Source organism: Crocodylus porosus, unplaced genomic scaffold, assembly GCF_001723895.1.
Source record: "Crocodylus porosus isolate Cpor-Errol unplaced genomic scaffold, CroPor_comp1, whole genome shotgun sequence".
NCBI classification, from domain to species: Eukaryota; Metazoa; Chordata; order Crocodylia; family Crocodylidae; genus Crocodylus; species Crocodylus porosus.
The window spans coordinates 17,776,505-17,797,108 of NW_017728918.1; positions in this window are offsets into that span (position 1 = coordinate 17,776,505).

The following is a 20,604-nucleotide window of genomic DNA, read 5'->3' on the forward strand; positions in this document are numbered from 1 at the left end:
CATATCCTAACTTGAGTTTGGAGTTCTGGCTGTCAGAAAACAAAATCTTTTGATTTCTGTACTGTTAGCTATACACATTTACCCATCACAGTACAGCTTGCAGGTTCAACTAATAGAAAACTTACTCTGATGTTTATTCTTAGTGCCTACCTACACTGTATATTCAGCTCTATTGTTCCTTCTAACACTTAATAGCTTTATATTTTTATATTTCCCCTTATTACACTAATCACATTGTATTGTTTTATTAAAATATCATACAAAACATACAAATAGAAAAAAAAATCCCAAATATTCAATTAAACTTTAGGTTTAAGGCCTATTAAGTCAGACGCTGGCTCAGTGAGAGTACACACATTTGAGAGTCAGGGACCTTCTACAATTTGTAAATCACCGCAAGAAAATGATCGGTGGGTGTGTCTACACGTGCCATTAAGGCAACGTGATAAACTCCAGTGCCAATCAGCTGCTGTAGCAGGGGCTATTTTTGCACCAGGATACATCCCAGACCATGAATCACAGACTAAAGAATCTGAGGAAGTCAGTACAAGGAGGAAAAACAATATTTACTACATAGCCTTTGTCCCAAAGAGAGAGGGAGGAAAATCATGCTTTCCAAAAACTTAAGCAAGGCATTAAAAGGAAAAACAGAACACTTTTACCACCCTGCTTCCCAACCATAAGATATGTCTTCAGTACAGAATTCACTCAGGTGACTGGCACCTGGGTCTAAGCACTCAGGTTAAGCTGAACCAAGCATAAGAAGCTACGCTGTAAAGTTATACCCAAATCACTCTGTCATTAATGCTGTACTCACTTGTGTGTATTGCAGACTTTATCATATCCCATTGTTCCCATGCTGCCAAGATGCTAGATGATACTTTCCCAATGACTTGTGGGAGAACCTGTCTATATCTCTAGGCTACAGGTTCCCATACTTTTTCTTATTGCATACCCTCTTCTGGATTTACCAGCTGCCCACATAGCAGCATACATTTTATATTTTAATCCTTTAAATGCCAATTATTATTATAATAAAAATAAATTCCATCATTATATGGTTTTTCCCATGTACTTCCAGAGATGTCTTGCATGCCCCCACAGTTCAGGAACTCCTGCTCTAGGCAGTTGGAGGGAATTGTTGGAAGACACTGAAAAAAATCTCAAGGCTTCAGTGATTTGCGTGTGTCTTCACTGCAAAGTGGAGAAATTACGATGGAAAAATGGTACCAAAACTTCAAAACAAAGTAGCCCAAAGTAAAACAAGGTCCTATTGATGGTGGATGGATGAAAGGGGTTCAAGTAATAATTGACTTAGAGCCTGAGTTAATATTGCAGAAAATACATATTCATAGTGAACAATACAATATGCTGATCCTTGTATATTGTGTCATTCTCTATGGACATGTCTTTTCTAGTTTCCCTAGCTGGGGCTTTGCAGTTTTGGTACCACTTTCTCTTAGTAACCACCCCACTTTGCAATGAAGACATGGTATTGTGCCCATCCTTGTGTTTTCCTTTAGCAGAAATTACAATCAGTAGAAAACTGGGCTACAGTTTTCTGATGAGACCAACAACCTTACTTTTACTTAATACCTGTGTAACATAGGAATTTGATTCTGCATCAGAAATAACTGCATAGAAGTTAACTTTGTGCAAAGTGAGGATCAGGTTCTAGGTCTTTAGAAAAGATTAAATTTGGAATGGGATGTTGCACATTAATTATAATGAAGTGGTATGGCCCATTTTTATAAATTACTGTAATCATGGTAAACTATCGCATAAAAGTTTTCACTTAGTTGAGGTTATATTTTTACTGTCATCAAAAACACTTAGGAGTAATAGTTTCCATTGTATCTTTGCTGAAATTTTTAGATGATAAACATTTACATCTCAGTATTTATGATTCTAATAAACCACCACAATATTAAAATGAAAGATAAAAAATGTGAGGTCAAAAACTACGATTTGTTGTCAAGGCAAAACAATGTTAAGTAATAAACCACTATTGAACTCTCAGATAACTTCCTCTAATTTAATAAGTGATCCCCTTGCTGATTCCCCTTGGTGATATATCCCGGATATTAAACTCGGTTTAACTCACTTGGACCAGCTGTTTTAAATTGATACATGACGTGCTGCCAAATGATTGTACAAAAATATGTATGAAATGACATGGTGACCTTTTAGGTCCTGATCTTTACCTTAACTAAATGTCATGGAGTGATCACAAATTGGTTTATCTGGAATTAATTAATTAGTCTGGTTATTGTTACTAACAGTGAATATGATACCATACTACATTTCTGATAACCCATAAGATTATGCACTATGATGCCAAATGGTCATATACAAATGTTTAGCTAGCTAGCACACCTTAGGACCTAATTAATATGTAAAGCCATCAAAACAGTCAAATCGGTGTACAATTGTATTTTGGTGCATGCCAAACAACATAATTTCTACAGTTAATAAATATATTTTTATGAAAAAAGCAATTTAAAGGACTATCCTCCCGATCCATGAATAAAATAAACATGGTTTAAAGGTTCCATTAGGTGCAACAGGAGGACTCAGTGCACAGGTCTTCAAAAAACATTGACCCTAGACCCTTATATTCCTAGGACATGTATTTGCACCTTGAACTAAAAATCACCATTATCCTCTCTGAGGATGTCTAAATTACTTACTACCCCCAGATTTGGGTGAGTAGCCATTTTGGGCATGCGTCTGCATGGATTGGAGTGTTCCTGAGAGTCCAGTTGGATGCTGGGTAGTCCCTTTCAAAACAGAGCCCCTAAATCCTGTGCTGGAGTCAGTGTGCACTCAGGGCTGCTTTGAGCTGTCTGCCTAATTTGGGAGCCCAGGTGTACAAGAATCTTATTGCAACTTTTCAGTCAACTTCTCTGAAAGCTGGAGAGTTGTAAGGTAAGATCCAAGCCCTTGTTCTATTATAAAGGCTTTGACATGTACAAAATTACAAGCATGAGAACTCATGATCTCCTGCCTCCCTGATCAGATGCATCTTCCCTGAGCTAAAGTGTATGCAAAGGAAAAAAATCTCTCTCAGGTCTATGGAACATTACCAGCTTTGGTAGAGCAGTGGAAGACAGAGCCTGATTCAGCTGAAATGTGGAAACACTTGGAACCGCATCCTACAAAATCCAATGCACTTGAGAGCTAAGTTGGCCAGAAGTTTACAAAAATGACAGTTTTATTTACATGGATATTGCATTGTGTTTTACTAAATGGAATGGACAGGGGTTATTTAACATGCTTCTCATTTGTTTATTTGCTTTTGGATAAATGTAGTACTCAGGAAATAATTTAACTGATATAATTGACAGGATAGACTTGAGGCTGGGATGATGGTAAAGACATAGGGCCAGATTTTAATTCGCCTCAAAGACATCCAAAAACGCATCTAAAATAGGAAAGAAGTAAGCATCTCACCTCTGAAACGTAAACGTGATCTACCCAGGGAGACAACGAACCCTCTCAGTGGGGGTTCTAAAGCACCCCCAAAGCATACAGCATCCTAATCAGAGATCAATCGGGGACTGATGTAGGGTAGGTACTTTGAATAGAAGATTACTAACCTTTTCATTACTCGAAAGGCCATATACTTCTATAAATTAGGGACAAATTTCCACTGATGCCCCATCACTTCCACATAGATTCCCAGTGCCATAGAGGTCCAAACCACTATCTGATATATATAGCATTTGACAAGGCTGTGCGAGATTGTAAATTATTGTGAATGATTGACACAGTAAAACATGACTTGTGGGCTGAACTCACTGGAAAGTCACACTCCTTTGGTAATCAGTCAGAGATGCCAGATGCCTTCCTAATTCTGCCTGGGTTGATGTTACTGAAGCTGATCTGAAGAATAGGAACCATTATAGCAGCTCCACCCAACTTCCATTTTTGTGGTTTTCTCTTCCATTCTGATTGTCTGAGACATGTTGACCCAGTGAAAGATGTGTATAACCCAGTACTTCTTTTTGAAATGGCTTCCTCTGTACTTTGAGGTTTTGGCCCCCTCTGATGTAAATGTGAAATATTCCACTGAAGTCAACAAAGCCTTCCTTTTTATATATCTAGATAGAATCTAAGCTATTTGTTTCTATAATGCAATACATTCCAGTAACATGAATTACAGTTGCCTCTTTTTTGTAAAGTATCAAGCGCCTTAGAAGTGCTCAGTAAAAGTGCTTGAGTCTTGATTCAACGAGTTTTCTTCTGCGTGTGAAAACATTGCAATTTGCTATTCTCAGCTATACTGGAATACACATAGTAGGGGCAGTCGGGGGGGTGGCGACTGGGGCTGACTTAGAGGGGTCACATGAATGGTGCCACCCTGCCCCAGTGTCCCCAAGCTGAAGCAGCCTGAGATCACACTGCTATGCAGTAGCCACAGCTGTAGCAGATGCTGCCAGAGGGACTCCACTTGCCCTTCCCCCACTCCCATCCAGTGGGTGGCATAATCCCCCAACCTGCTCTGTTCAAGGCACTGAAGAAGCTCATTACACTTATGAATAGACAATACATCTTTAAAAAGATCCGAGAATCTTATCTTTACACAGGGAGATTTCAGCTAAATTATTTACATGCTAAAATCTCTCAAAGATCTGTAAAATATATCAAAGTGCAGTTATTTCCTTGTGCCCCCATAAAACTGTACTGATTTGGCAGTCAATTTACTTTTTTCCTTGGGGTTTCTTTCAGATGACACAATACAGTGAAGTAACCAAAAAGTGCAACTCTCCAAAAAGAAAGAAGTTACACATTGTTTTATAGAATCTAGGTCATTGTGCCTCTTAGTCTTTCTGGTCCTTTTCTAGAAAAGAAAGATCCACTGAGTCTTCTCCCTTCCTCCTTTCTAAGATTTTGCCCATAGATATGTGTGTGCACCGCACAATTGGAACAGAAGTAGGGCATGAAAAGGCAGTCTTAAAGTCTCCACCCTACCACAGAATTCTTATGTAAGGTTGGGCAAATCACTTAGCCTTTCTGGGCCTTCTGTAAAATGGGAACAGTTGTACTGGGTTTGCTGCTCCAGAGGAAGGTAGGCAGACTCAGACTCCACTCCAACCTGTTCCAATACCAACCCTGGGACTAGAGCAGCAGAATCCTTCTTGGTCTCACCTACAGCTCCCAGCTTGAACACCTCGGCCATCTAGATTTCATAGATTTCTAGGGTTGGAAGGGATCTGGTTGATCATCAGGTCTGACGTCCTGATCCAGGCAGGAAAGAGCACTGGGATTAGGTAACCTCAGCCAGATGCTTGCCTAATCTTCTCTTGAACACCTCCAGGGTAGGAGAAAGCACTACCTTCCTTGGAAGCCGATTCCATATTTTGGCAACCCTTACTATAAAGAATTTCTTCCTTATGTCCAATCTAAATCTGTTCTCCTTCAGTTTGTGGCCATTATTTCTGGTAACCCTGAGGAGCGCCCTGGTAAACAGAGTGTCCCCGATTCCCTGCTGCCCCCCTGCCCCAGAGTTTGTAGGCAGCCACAAGACTGAGTGTGTGGGCAGCCACAAGATATCATTAATGACCTCCAAGCCCTCCTAAAAAATGACAGCCATATCAAGGCAGCCTTGGGAGGACAGGCCTGTCCTAGCTTACAGGCAGCTTCAATCATTCAGTCATCTGGGCACATCCACATGTGCAATTACTGTGCATGAATAAACTCCAGAGCTTACTGCTCTGCAGTTTTTTCCAGCCAGATTCTCTGTTCAAACATGTGCCCAGGAACAAAAAATGCTGGAGCATATTGCTCTGGAGTTTTTTTCATTTGCAGCACATGGAGCCTGGTTGAAGCAGCCCAGGCTGGCAGAGGAGCCAAGGGATCAGCCTGCCAGCTCAGGGCTGCTCCAGCAGGGCTCCATGTGCAGCAGGAGGGCTGGCTGAGGCACAAGGCTAGCTGGCAGGCAACCTTCATGCTGAAGTGCTGTTGTGCCCCAGCCAGCCGCTTCGTAGCATGTGGAGCTGGGGGGAGCAGGTAGCCCAGGCTAGCCCTACACAGACAGTTGCTTCTCCCCACCCCCCACCCACATGTGGAGCCAAGCCCTGAGCTGGCTGCTCCCCCCATTTCCACGTGCTGTGGAGCGGCCCCCATGCTGCCCATGGTGCATCAGCACGGGGGCTGCCTGCTGGCTAGCCCTGCACTGAAGCAGCCTCTGCCCCAGCCAGCTAGGGCAGTGTTGACATTAGGGAAGTATTTTACAAGACTACCCTGCTACAAAGTTTTTTTAGTTTTGTGTGCCCTAATAGGGACCCACATACAGATGCTGAGGCATTTACTGTGCAGTTAATTAGTCAACTGCGGAGTAGACATCTCATGTAGACGCACACCATAATTGCTATTCTCACCAATGTCTCATGCCTTGCAACAGACCCAGAGCTCAGTTTGTGTCTCTTCATCACCAAACAAAATGGATCATAAAATCCCTGGTTCATTTACCTACTGCTCTACCAACATCCTATGTGCCATCACCTGCTTATGGCGACCCTCTGCTGTTTACGTTGGCTGGACAGGGTATGTCCTATGTGCGTGAAAGGACACAATCTGATATCAGCTCCAAAAAGGTGCACAAGCCTGAGGCAGAACACTTTAGCCTCCCTAGACGCTTCATCGCTGATCGTAGAGTGGCTGTAAACCTTTAAAAACCAACACGAGTGAGAAATGGTGGAGTAAAAAATCATCCACAAACTGAATTGTGTTACGCATTTACATATCATATAAACAGAGACTACAGATTCTTACCCTATCTTGATTAGCTTTTATAACCCCTACGTCCCTGTGGGTTTGCTGCTTTGTTTTTCTCTTCGACTCATCTTTACTGTTTCTTTGTACTGCCTCCTCTCCTTTCCCCCTTCCCTTTCCTTTGTATTTAAACCACTCTTTCTGTTTGAATGCCTGCTCCCTCCAAGTCCTTCCATAGCAACTGACAAAATATGCTGTTGATTATGAAAGTTCATACATCTCTGAATTACGTCTGTAAGGTGTAACTGCCTTCTGCCTACTCCAGAGAGTTGTTGCGAGGATAGAGTATTAAAGAAGATATAGTGCTCAGATATGGAGGTAATAGGAGTGATGTAAGTATTAGACACAAACAGAAGTTAAGATGTTGTTGATCTTTGGAAAGGTACGGGCTAGATTGTCAGTTCTGCATCCAGATTACAAGTGACACAGGAGCCTAGTGGGGGAATAAGATACTTTTGACCCCCTCAGGAATACCTGAACTTTGGATGCTGGGTCTGGACCCAAAGCATCTAGGTGAGAAAGCAAGGAGCGCAGGGAGCTTTGAATCTGTCCCCAGGAACACCAGCCGGCAGAGATGAATGGGCAAGGGGCATCATAAATTGCTGTTGAAATAGTGAAGCAGAAAATTATAATTAGTGCCTCCTCTCTAGGAGGAAAGGGAAGCAGCAAGAGGATCACCATTGTTAGAGTAGCCCTATTCTTTATATCATCTCTTACTCATGTTTCCAGCAGTACAAGTCAGCCATAAGGTAGCACAGGATTACAGCTTTACAACCCAAATGCCACTCCTTTTCCTGATGCTTTTAAATCATTTCTCTTTCTCTCTTCCCCCATTTCTCAGTCATAGGACCTGACTGATGCTTCTCTCACATTGTGCAGTCAAAAGAAATGTAACTCAGATCTTTTTAAAAAAACAGGACTCAGAGGTTTTGTTTTGAAGTGTACCTTAGCCGCAGCACAGTGATTTTATTGGCTCCTGGAATTAAACATTTCCAAACAACCCTTCAGTGAGTGGGAGCAATTTGCATCACTTTTAAGGCCTCACTCTTCCTTATGAGCCTACCTGGAAAATGGCAATAAAACTTATAAGCTTTAAGGGGCTTGTTTGTTAAAGTTCACTGCAGCTTTAGTGATTTTAAAACTAGATTATCCCTTTATCAGGAGTAAAAAAGCTTGGCTGGGCTTCTGTATTGTACATGCCTACTTTGAGGCACACAAAAGATTTGATTTGAATGTCTATTATTGTAGGAGGATTTGTTTTGATATTGGCTCAGGATGGGGTCTTTTGAAAACAATTCATCTGTTAAAAACATGATTATCTTAATTGTTCTATTTTATACATTTCTGCAAAACATTAGAGCTCTTGTTCATAATGACTAGTTGATGTTTTTGGCTACAAATCTGTTGTGAGCAGCTCCAAGTTTAGTAAATATGTTCCTCACTAAGAAACACAAATGTTCTCATAATTGTCCTCATAATTATTCACTTAACTTGATGAAGTTCATGCTATGGATTTTTGATACACACTGGAACAAGTTCCCAAAGGAAGTGATAGATTCTTTATCTTTACAGAACTTCATATCAAGAATAGTATTTCTGGAAGATGGGTTCTTATCCTTTAGTCCAACAGGTTATAGGGTTCAATAAAGGTTAAATCAGTAATTAATGGTCTTTTTAAGTCTCCCTTTGAATTTAGGGATAGCAGCAAAGCAGTTTGTATGCTTATTCGGGCTTTGCCAAGGTGCAAACAGACAACAGATGAGCTTGCTTTTAACAGGAAAGACTGCCTTGGGACTTCTACTGAGGAGGAACCAGGTCTAAGTAAGATGAACATTATGACCCCTCTATGATTTAGATGTGACTAGGGTGCGCGTACATGAGATGCTAAATGAACAGCAGACTAATTCTACTGAGCTTTAACACAACACATCAAAAGCTGTGCTATTGTGCTAATGCACGGCAGAATTAGTCTCCTGCACATTAGGGGCACTAAAAAGGCATACGCCAGCACTACTGCGCAGTAGCACTGATTATTGAGCATTACATTAGTACCTATTTTACAGGCACTAAACGTAATGCTCAGTAACTACAGCACATTAATGTATATGTAGATGTGCCCACTGTTGCAGATATCAAATGGTTTACTTGGTTAGATATCTTCTTCCATCTGAAACACATTTGGGGTTTAAAGTTAATTTGATTTTAAAATGTTTAACAAAAATCCATCTTCACCCATTTTCATGAAAAATAAATGGGGTTAATATGGGGATTTTAATTTATTTGTTCACTGTAAACCAGATTCACAAGTAGTCCAGCTGACTAGGACTATAAGACTAAACTGCTATTCATATGAGTAAAGGTTTCAGAACGTGGACTATAAATGTGTACATAGTTTTACCCCATTATTTGCCCAGCACTGTTTCTAAAGGACAAAAAAGGAAGAGCTCACAATTCTCAGTGCAAAGTAACTCTCAAACTAAGAGAATTTCTGTGAACACACACAGAAACACACAAACTCAAAGAGATTGTGATGTTTGAGGTTTCTTGTATTTGAAAACAACAGAGATCTTCCCCTAGCAAAGTCAACTTTTACACAAACAGTGTGGCTTTGTGTCAAAGACAGAATCGCCTGAGAGAGGACTACAGGATTGGACTCAATCTTACTTTTCATTATGGCAATTTTCCTTTCCCTTACGAGCCACCAGGGAATCAGTCTCCATGTTTCAACTGACATAAGCTATTTTGTTTCAACATTATTTTTACTGTTCTAGCTTGTATGCTTTATTGAAGTTGATTATAATTTGGTTGCTCACCAACTTAAATTGAAAGGAAAAGCAGCAATCCAAAAACATTTCTGTAGTGATTTAAGAAGAGCTAACATACACAATGCTTGGGCTATACTTTTTCATTAAATGCTTATTAGTGAAATTTTTATTTGTATTTTTGTTAAGGACTACATTTCTCTTTTAGAGAGTAAATAATGATTCTTCTAAATGGAATAATTCCTTCAATGAGACCATTGTACAAGCAATGAAAAGTATTAAGGATATGGGGAGGCCTGCTGAAGAGAAAAAAAAGAGAGAAAAGCACTTTAAAGGTAAGCCATAAGTTATATACAGTGGTAAACTATATAGATAAGGGTCATTTGAGCATTCCTACTTACCTTCTCTTGACACTTGAAAGACAATATATTCACAAGCTGTTAAAGGAAGTGTATTTATTTATTACAAAACACATTCTCAATCCATAGAACTCACCGCTACTAGATCTTGAGTTTAAGTAGGTAATAAAAATTAATAAAAACACATACACATACATGTACACCAATACAATAGTAGGCAACTGTTGATCCTCTGGATCATGATATCCCCATAAGAGGTCTAGTTAGTTGCCTGATGAATCCATTTATGGCTGACAAGCCCAATTTGACAGTGACAGAGCTTGGTTCAAGTTTCACAGATCCATGTGTTTTTTAAGTTGGAGTCCAAATTTACAGCATACTGCTTTCTTCGTTCTTGCTTTGCTTCTATCCTCTGGAGCAAAGCCACTTCATGTTGAGCTGCACCCAGTGCCAGATGTTCCCTCCAGATCAGACAGGATTCCACGCACTCCTCCCAGCTTTCCACATTGATGTTGGACAACTTCATATCATTTTTGCACACATCACAGTACTGCCATAGAGAGCACCATTGCTTTAGAAACCATCTCAAATCTCACTATAGAAAATATTCTCAGGGTCATAGTCTTTTCCCATTCTCCTGATGTGGCTGATCCATCCCAACCTTTTCTTCTTGATAGTGGTTTCTAAGTGTGTCAGTTCTATGTGCTCTGGCACCTCTAAGTTTGGTATTATAAATGTTCACAATGACATTAGATAGAATAAAATGTAAAAGGAATTAATAATGCTGCCAGCCAGGAGACTATGAAGTGATTTGCTATATGAACTGTCACCAACATTTTACCTTTTGCTCCACATGCAAGAGACACTTCAGTCTAGCCTCTTAAAAATAAATATAGAACTATACATTAATTTTAAAAATGAAGTACTACCCAAATAGAAAAAAATGCTAGTGGGCACAAATCTCTCACACTGGAGAGAGGGAAGAGGTGACACATTAGCCACATCACAGTGCATTACTAGAAGGTACTCAGATGCTACAGTGAAACCTTGATAATTCCTCCCATGAGCTGGTTATTATTATCATTATCTATTACTGGGCTTTTACCAACATGCCCTGAAGCATCTAGTAATGACTTCTGTCCAAGATATGACATTGATTTTGGATCCTGGTCCAAAGCTGAATGGAGTCATTAGAGACACTCGCATTGATATCATTTGATACTAGATCAGCGTCTCTATGAACAAATGGTTTGATTCTGAATACATTGCTATGTTTATATAATCAAAACGTCTCTGTTGTGGGACAATGCTGGATGAGTTTCCATGCCAAGTTAGCAAAAATTAAGGTGGTATTTGCTTTTACTTTATTTTTCAGAAACAAGTCGAAATATTCTATTCATTGCACCATTTTGAAAATCGGAACAGTATCAAGCCACTAAATTCTTTGTTAATGTAAGCGAATGAAGCTACAGTGGAATCAATTATCCTTTTGTGCCAACATAAGCATTTGCCTATTGTCCTTGCCTATTGTCCTGAAAGCTAACGTGATATCCTTCAGTTTACAAAACAGCATAACCTTGCTGTATTTCTGCTAAGTCAGTCCCACCTCCCCTTTGGCAACTCAGTTTAGTCATTGTTTACCTTGTTTCTTATTTTGTTACAAATTCTTTGCTTTAGGCCTATTAGTCACCTCGTACATTGAAAAAGCAGAATGGGTGCCCTGCTAGCAAGATCCCCTTTGAAAAGCTGCAATCAGGTTTACAGCTAGCAACTACCTCAGGATATATTTATTCAAAGTTGCTTCAGTTTCATTGTGATTACCTCAAGTAAAGTTTTATGGCCAAAATACAGCCCCTAGAGGGATCAAGTTCATAGTTTTATTTTAATACATTTTATAGTCACTTATCAGGACATTCTAAACAGATAGGTATGTCTGTGGCCTCTCTGGAGGGAATGTGACCCAACAGATAGCAACACTACAGTGCCTCACATATGAAAGCTTCCTAACTTTACACCAACTATGCAATTGGCTCAACAAAAGATTTAAAAAATCCTTGCCTCCACTTCAATGCAGCATTCAGTGTGTAGGGTTTTTTTTCCCCAATAATATTTTGCTGTTTATAATAATTCCTTGGAATTCCAGAAAATAAAGAACTGTACATTTGACTTTTACAATCATTAGCCCGTACATCTGGGAAATCCCAGAAGCACATTTCAAGGAATCCAGAGAAGGTATTGTCAACTCCTATTTTCTTTTATGTCAAAAGCCTATTGAATTCTTTCCTAAATTCATTTCTAATGATCTTTAAGCCCTTTGAAATATATTTGGCTGCAGTTGCAAAGATAGCTGTTAGGATATAACTTAGGATTAGCAGGTCAGATTCAAGTCCCTGCTCTTTCATAGGCAACTTCAGAAAATATGACCTTTGCAAGGTGCTCAAGTGTGTTTAGGTATCTAATTGCATCTTTAGATACAGTCTCCATCATTAACAGCATCAAAATTGCTGGTCATATAATATTTATCCCTATAGGCTCCTACATTTCTGCAGATTGGTATCCACAAACTTAAATCATCTCTAATGTGACTCTCAATTAATGATCCATTTGGATCCCTCACTCAAATTAAAACCTTCAGTCTAGACAAGGGGATTTCTATTTCTCCAGCAGGGCTCAATCCTGTAGGCATACTCTGGGAATCCTTAAGACCCGATATCTCCAGAAGGTCTGGATGTAGACCAGTAACTTTGGGTGGGACAGCACAGCACCCCCACAAAAGTCATCTTTGGATGAGGGCATTTACTTTTGTGGATCTAGCCTCGTTCTCTGTTTATCTGCTTCCAATCTCTATCTGTAAAAAGAAGGTAGTACTTCTCCTTCTACCACTCAGAAAGGCATTATGAAGAAAAAGCATTAGTGCTTAGGCAGTGTGCTAATGAAACCATTTGGAAATTTAAAATACTGAAAAGTGATCCATGAGTATTACTGAAATTCAGCTTTGCAAGGAAACCAGGATATAGCTGTAAGTAAGCATGCTGTAACAGTCCTTGATTTCTTAAAAGAAAACACATTTCATACTTAAAGAGTAAGACTGGGAACTTGCTCCAATACCCACTGAAGTCAGTAGAAAGCCTCTCATTTATTTCCTATGAATCATAGATGAAGAGAGTTGTATATCTAATAAAAAACTTACTGAAGTGCCAGGTCAATGACCAAATACTCTGCTTTCTGATGCTTTCAATCTGCCTGGACCCGAAGAGAAACCAACAACCAAAACAATGAAAATATGTAAAATGATAGAGCGTAACGCCAGAATCAGGGCTTGGCCAGATGTGAGACCATCCCAGCCCCAGACTTAAGGCTGGGCTAGATGTGAGAGCATCCTCCATAGCTCCCACCAGACTGGTTTCCTGGGCAGTGAAGTCTACAGAGTTAATGGAGGCAAAACAAGGAGAGGAGAAAAAGAGTCATTGAAAAACAGGGCTGGAAGGGACCTCAGGACCCAGCCTGTGCTCCAGCCAGTGTCATCTCCATCTAAACCAACTCGTCCAAAGGTTTGTTTTACCTGCTCTTAAAAACTCCCAAGGATGGAGATTCCCCAGCTTAAGTAATCTGTCACAGGGCTGAACCACTCACGCAGTTAGAAAATTCTTCCAATCTCTAAACTAAATTTTCTTTCTTGTAATTTAAAGTTGTTACTTCTTGTTTTGCTGCCACAGGGAATGATTGATCATCATCCTCTTTATAGCTCAGGGTTTTGGCCCCAAAGGCTGCTCATGTACTTTCGAATCAAATAGTTACACAATAAATAACATAAGCACTGCTGGGAGCATGGTTTGCAACCCAGGGTTCCCTTCCTCCTTTGAAAATCCACACCTATATTGTCAAAAGAGTCAACATAGGCTCTCTCCTATTTTTTTTTCCTTCATGCCCAATGCCATTTGTATTCCTTTCCACCCAGTAGCCCAGCTTAGAGAGGAATTATAGCAGTTGCCTTCAAAACCTGCCTTGTCCTGTTTAAGGTACATAAGATCCTTTGGGAATCTCACCCTAGTTCATCTCAAAACAGCTCTGGTTCAGCTGAGCTGAATATATTGCATTCAGCAATTCTGGGTAGCATGTTGCAAGAAAGATAGTTAAACACGTGATCCCAGGGTTTGCTTATGAGGACATATTAAAAGAATTAACTGTCTATTGGTTAACTAAGGGATGATTCAGTCTACAAATATGTGAAGGGTGTAAACTCCAAGGACAGAGTGGAAATATTCTTTGTGAACCAAAAAAAAATGTAAGTAACAGCATGTCAGCTGAACATGCTGTATAAGTAACAGTTGTAAGTTGAAAACTTTCTCAGGCTGAAAACGTATATCACAAGGCATTTAGGACAATATAGTACATTCTAGCAGCATGCTGTTATTTGTTCTAAAATAATTGTACACAGTGGTCTATTAATGAAATCTATTCCATGGAAAGGAATTCAGGTTTTATAGCATTAGTAGATGTTTTTAATATTTCAGAATTCTCAGTATATAAATTGTATTTAAACAACTAAACATACCACTTGCTATCCATTGTCATATATGACACACTAATAGGATATTTCTTACTCTTATCTTTTGTTTTTGCTCCATCTTTGGAAAGGCAATAATATATATTGAAAGGTAGAGACTATTCATTCTTCAATCCAAAAAGATAGGAAACTGTACAGTTTTAGTATGTACATGAATGGCATATACAATACATTATTATTTTACTTTGTAAATCACTCTATCAACCTTTTCTTCATGAAAAGTATAGAAAGGAAATCATGTTTTGTAGCTCAAAGAGGAAGTAATGTGACATTGCCACTGTCTTGACTTTGTTCTCCTTTCCTTCCTCTTTAGATTCTTTAGAGCTAGATTCCCATAAGATAACAGTCCTGTGGTACATCCATAACCCAGAGATATGAAAACAATGAAACAAGGTGAGTGAAGCTTCCTGCTGGTGACAATGTAACATAAAATTAAAGAACAAAAAAGATAATACTGTACAGATGAGAAAGAAAATATGTAGTCAGTTCTGATTCATCCATGCAATCTTCCTTCGAACATGTATATTTCCAAAAGATTCAGGAGAGTAAAAGGGTAAAGGATATCCTGAAGAATGCTGAGGAATTTCCACTTATTGTAGTCCACGTGAAAACCACAACACGAGTGAGGGGAGATTTGACAGTTCCAGGATCCATGGTAGAAACTTAGGACAGGAACTGAAAATGGGTTTACTGTAAACCAGGGCTCTCCAACTGGTAGCCCATGGGTTACATATGGCACACAAGGGATTAAATATCAGCCCTGAGACCCCTGTCCAGTTGTTGCATTGCTCCATTTGCAATAACACCCCCCTCCCCTCCCTGGCTTCCACTTCCTGCCCCCACTGCACAGGGCAGGGTTACATGGCATGGTACAGGAAGCTGAGGATGATCCTGGGGTCACATAATGAAGGGGTAGATATAAATCTGTGTCGTGCAGAAGTGGTGGGGAACATCTGCATTGCATGTGGCCCTGGGGGTAGGGGCCCATGGCTCACCCTGGTGCAGTCTGCAGGCATATGGCCACTTCTGGTGTTGCCTGTAAGGCTTGTGGCCAGTTAGAAGCGGATTCACAGGGTTTGGACTCACTGAGCACCATACTATAGTGTGGCTGTTTGCATTATATACAGCATGTCAGTTCGGTGGTCTTGGTTTCAAAATTGGTATGGTTTGTTAGTGGAGCTTTAAACTAGGCAATGTGTTGAAAAGAGATCCTTTATCTACATTAATAATTGGGACATGATTCCCAGGTGGAGAAATGAAGATTTTGCAAGTGATAGGGCATGTCTACCCATGATGCTACATTGCCATAGCAACACTTTATATCAATGCAGCATCCATAGGGGTCTACAAATGACCAGCAGGTACTTTAGCTGGTCACACATAGACACCTGTGTTATAGCACACCACTACAGCAAAGTAGCTACTAAAAATAACTGTGCAACGCAAGTATGGTGCAGTAGGGACTGTTACTGCACTGTGATTTACTACTTCCAAAAAGTGCAATAATAACATTGCCATAGTGACACGTGTAGACATGCCCATAAGGTCTAAAACTAAAGCAAGCATAAATCTGTGACTCTATACTAGATAAATATGAGTTGTCTACAAACAATCCCAGGGATTGTCGAGGAACATGATCTATTTATGTATCAATTTGTATTGAAAAGCCAGCAAAGGGAAGAGAGTTGGAGGTGCTTGCACTTTTCCAAAACACTGAGAAAAATACACTTGTATAGTAAAATATGTTGGTACAAACACAATGGCATAGTGACCAGAGCAAAGGTGATACTGTCATATGTACCTACTACAGATCTTTGGTACTGGAAGAGAAAAGGATGAATAATTCATAGTGCAGTTAGGGAGGAATCCAGAACTCCTGATATCAGATGCTAATGTGATAACCAACGATATAGAATCACACAGTTCTGTCTTTGTAAGGTGCTGTTGCTATAAACATTACTGAAGCTTCTGAACATGCTGATTTGTCATTCTGTTACATGATAAACTAAGCTGAAATCCAAGCGCATCACTGATTTATGTAAATGAAAACCTGCTGGTCCAGAATATGGTTATCTTGGCTTAGCAGGGAACTTTTCAGTAAACTAAGTCACAAAAAGGAAGCTTTTAAGAAGTAGAAACTTGGACAAATATCTAGGGAGGAGTATAAGAGCATTTCTTGGGCATGCAGGGATGAAGTCAGGAAGGTCAAACTGCAAGTGGAGGTCCAGCTAGCAGGGAAGGGTAACAAAAAGGGTTTCTCCAAGTATGTCGGTAGCAAGAAGAGAATCCAGGAAAGTATTGGTTCCTTACTGAATGGGGGAGGCAACTTTGTGACAGCGGTTGCAGACATGGCTGAAGTACTCAATGCCTTTTTTGCTTCAGTCTTCACAGGCAAGGTCAGCTCCCAGACTACTGCAGAGTTTGGGAAGGAGGAAAAGAGCCAACAGTGGCAAAAAACAAGGTTAGGGACTCTTTAGAAAGCTGGACATGTACAAGTCCATGGGGCTGGATGAGATGGACCTGAGGGTGCTGAGGGAATGGGCTGATGAGCTTGCAGAATCACTGGCCATAATCTTTGAAAACTCATGGATATCAGGAGAGGTCCCGGATGACTGGAGAAGGGCAAACATAGTGGCCACATTTAAGAAAGGGAAGAAGGAGGATCCAGGGTACTACAGACCAGACAGCCTCACCTCAGTCCCTGGAAAAATCATGGAGCAGATCCTCAAGAAATATATTTCTAAGTACTTGGAGGAGAAGAAGGTGATTAGAAACAGTTGTCATGGATTCACCAGGGCCAAGTCATGCCTGACCAACCTGATTGCCTTCTGTGATGAGATGACCGGCTCAGTGGACATGGGGAGACCAGTAGATGTGGTGTACCTTGATTTTAGCAAGGCTTTTGATGTTGTCTCCCACACCATTTTTGCAGGCAAACTAATGGACTGTAAGATGGATAGAAAACTGGCTGAAACATCAGGCTCAGAGGATAGTAATCAATAGTTTGATGTCTAGTTGGCAGCTGGCATCAAATGGAGTGCCCCGGGGTCAGTCATGGGATGGGACCAGTTTTGTCTTCACCAATTACCTGGAAGATGGCATGAAGTGAACCCTCAGCAAGTTTGAGGATGACACCAGGCTGGGAGAGAAGGGCTAGCATTCTGAGAGACCTAGACAAATAGGAGGATTGGGCCAAAAGAAATTTCATAAAGTTCAACAAGGACAAGTGCAAAGTCCAGCACTTAGGACAGAGCAATCCCATGCACCTGTATAGTCTGGTCGCTAACTGGCCAGCTCTGCAGAATAGGACCTGAGGGTTTTAGTGGACGTTAAGCTGAATATGAGCCAGCAGTGTGCCCTTGTTGCTGAGAAGGCTAATGGCATACTGGTCTGCATTGTTAGGAAGGGAAGTGATTATTCCCCTCTACTCAGCACTGTGAGCACTCTGGTGGAGGCCCGGGGGGGGCATGTGACCTGATCTGTGTGTGGGATGGAGGAGGCTCCCTCTGTGCACTGGGATTTGCACATCACTGCTGCTGCCCGGAGTGGTGCAACACCACGTGCCTGCCACCACTGGGCTGCACTGCACCCCCTGCCCGCCTGACAATAGGATGTACATGCTATTGCACAGGTCCAGAGGCATCAGCAGTGGCAGAGGAGCACAGAGACCAGCGTGCAGCAGCAGCAGCATCTGCCTCCACCCCCACACACAGATTGGGGGGGGGCACATGGCCCATGGTCCTCCTCTAGGGTGCGCACAGCAGCAGGAGCCCCATGCACCTCCAAACATGCTGCCTGGGCTCCAACTGTGTCACCACCCAACACTGAGACCCCATCTACCCCATCCCCTGCCTCTGCCCCACTCCCTCCATCACCACAGGGGCCTCAATCTGCCCCCTACCCCAGCCTCTTCCCCTTCACAGAATCGAATGATACTTGTTTGCTGTGCTCATCAGCCAGTGATCCACACAGCGGGTTGCAATTCTCCCTACCCCCGCTGCAGCTGCCCAGAGTGCACAGCTGGGCTGCTGTGCAGCCCTACCCTCTGCCCTGCATTTGTTATGGGGAGGCTGAGCCCTGTTAGCCCCAGCCTTCCACTGCCACCTTTCCCTCTTTCCTGTACTCTCACAGCTCCATCCCACACCCTGCCCTGGCTGGGTAGCGTCTGTTGGTGCCCCTTCACTTTGGCACCTGGGGCAGTCGCTCTGCTTGCCCCCACCTTGCTATGGCACTGCTGGTGAGGCCACATCTAGAGTACTCTTCTCAGTTTTGGGCCTCCCGCTACAGAAAGGATGTAGGCAAATTGGAAAGAGTCCAGCAGAAAGCAACAAAAATGGTGAGGGGGCTGGGAGACATGACTTCTGAGGAGAGGCTGAGGGAACTGAGTTTATTTAGTTTGGAGAAGAGTAGACTAAGAGGGGATGTAATAACAGCCTTCAACTACCTGAAGGGAGGTTTGAAAGAGGATGGAGCTGGACTGTTCTCAGTGGTGGCCAATGACAGAACAAGAAGCAACGGTCTCAAGTTGCAGCAAGGGAAGTTTAAGTTAGATATTAGGAAGAGTTTTCTCACTAGGAGGGTAGTAAAACACTGGAACCGGTTACCCAGAAACGTTGCAGACTCCATCCTTGGAGGTTTTCAAGACCTGGCTAGACAAAGCTTTGGCTGGGATGATCTAGTGGGGGTGGTCCTGCTTTGAGCAGGAGGCTGGACAAGATGACCTCCTGAAGTCCCTTCCAACCCTAATGGTCTATGATTCTATGATAATTCAAGCAGAAGATAAGTCAGCCTGGACTACAACTGCTTAAGATCTGGACAGGAAAACTTTCATTTACATAAAAAATATTCATTCATATTTCTACGATCAATTAAATTCAGTTATGTTCATGACCAATTTTTATTCACTATTTGTGGATATTAATGTAAACAGGGTTTGATTTACACAGATTTAGGAGATATCTGTCCATATGTGCATGTAAGTGGTTATAGTCATGCATGAAATAAATATAGGCTACTTCACTATTTGTCTGCTTTAAAAGTTGTGGTGATGCAGTCTGATACTAGGAACAACACTATGTGACTTGTATCACAGTACACAGAATGAATAAGGTTGGCAGAAACCCACAGGCAAACACTGGCATAAAAGGAACATAGTGGCAGGTATTAGGATCATAAAGACAAAGCAGATTCATTAATATGTGACAAAGATTAAATCAATAAGGAGAGTATTTTTAGCAAAGAGGAATTTTTTTCTGCTTTTTCACCATACATCTTTTTTTCTGAATAGAGGTATAAATAAGATCTGGTCATACAGGTTAGTGTTCTCTTTGATAAAACCAAGTTCATGAGCAGCTACTTCAAATCCTTCATTAGTAGGGCCATAAAACTACATGTGCTATTTGATTAGGATATGATGAAAGGAATTTGTTAACATATGTGTTTTCAGCTACACTCTTTTTAGTGGCAGTTTTATGAGATTCTCTCCTAGGTTGACAGGTGTGGTGAGCCAGCTGCTTTTCTATAGAAAGTGAGGAATAGAGTGCAAGCCATGTGCAATGTTTAAATCATAGTTATCATCAGTTACTTAAAAATAAATGAGCTTTTGGGCTCTATGCATATTAATTAAAACAAAATATTAGAAACAAGACCGAGCTAAAGAGAGCATCATTGATCAAAGAAGAGCTATGTTTAATAAATACATCAGTAGAATAGGACACAGTCATATAAGAAACAATATTTTGTCAAGAGATATCAGCATTTAGTAAAACCTGGCAAAGAGAAAATCACTGAAGTCTCATTTGTTGGTTTCCATTCTTAGGATACTGAAACCGACTTCTCTGGGTCTTAGCTGGCTAAAGACAGAAGATCCTTTAGGTTTATTGTTCTGATATAAAATCGTCTCTTAAAATTAAAAACACAGAGCAAATAAAAGAAGGCAAATGGGGTGCTTGTGTGGTTAGGTATTTTTTAACTGTTGTGTCTGTCTCTACTTTGTTTAACAGAGTTTATAGAATTCAAGGCGTCTGTATCCTGGATCTCATTATCATTGTTTAAAATTTGCAATATAAACTAGTTTACAATTCAGTTAAAAATGTTCTTTCTTGTCTCAGTTTTCATTTTCCATGCTTTAGATATATAT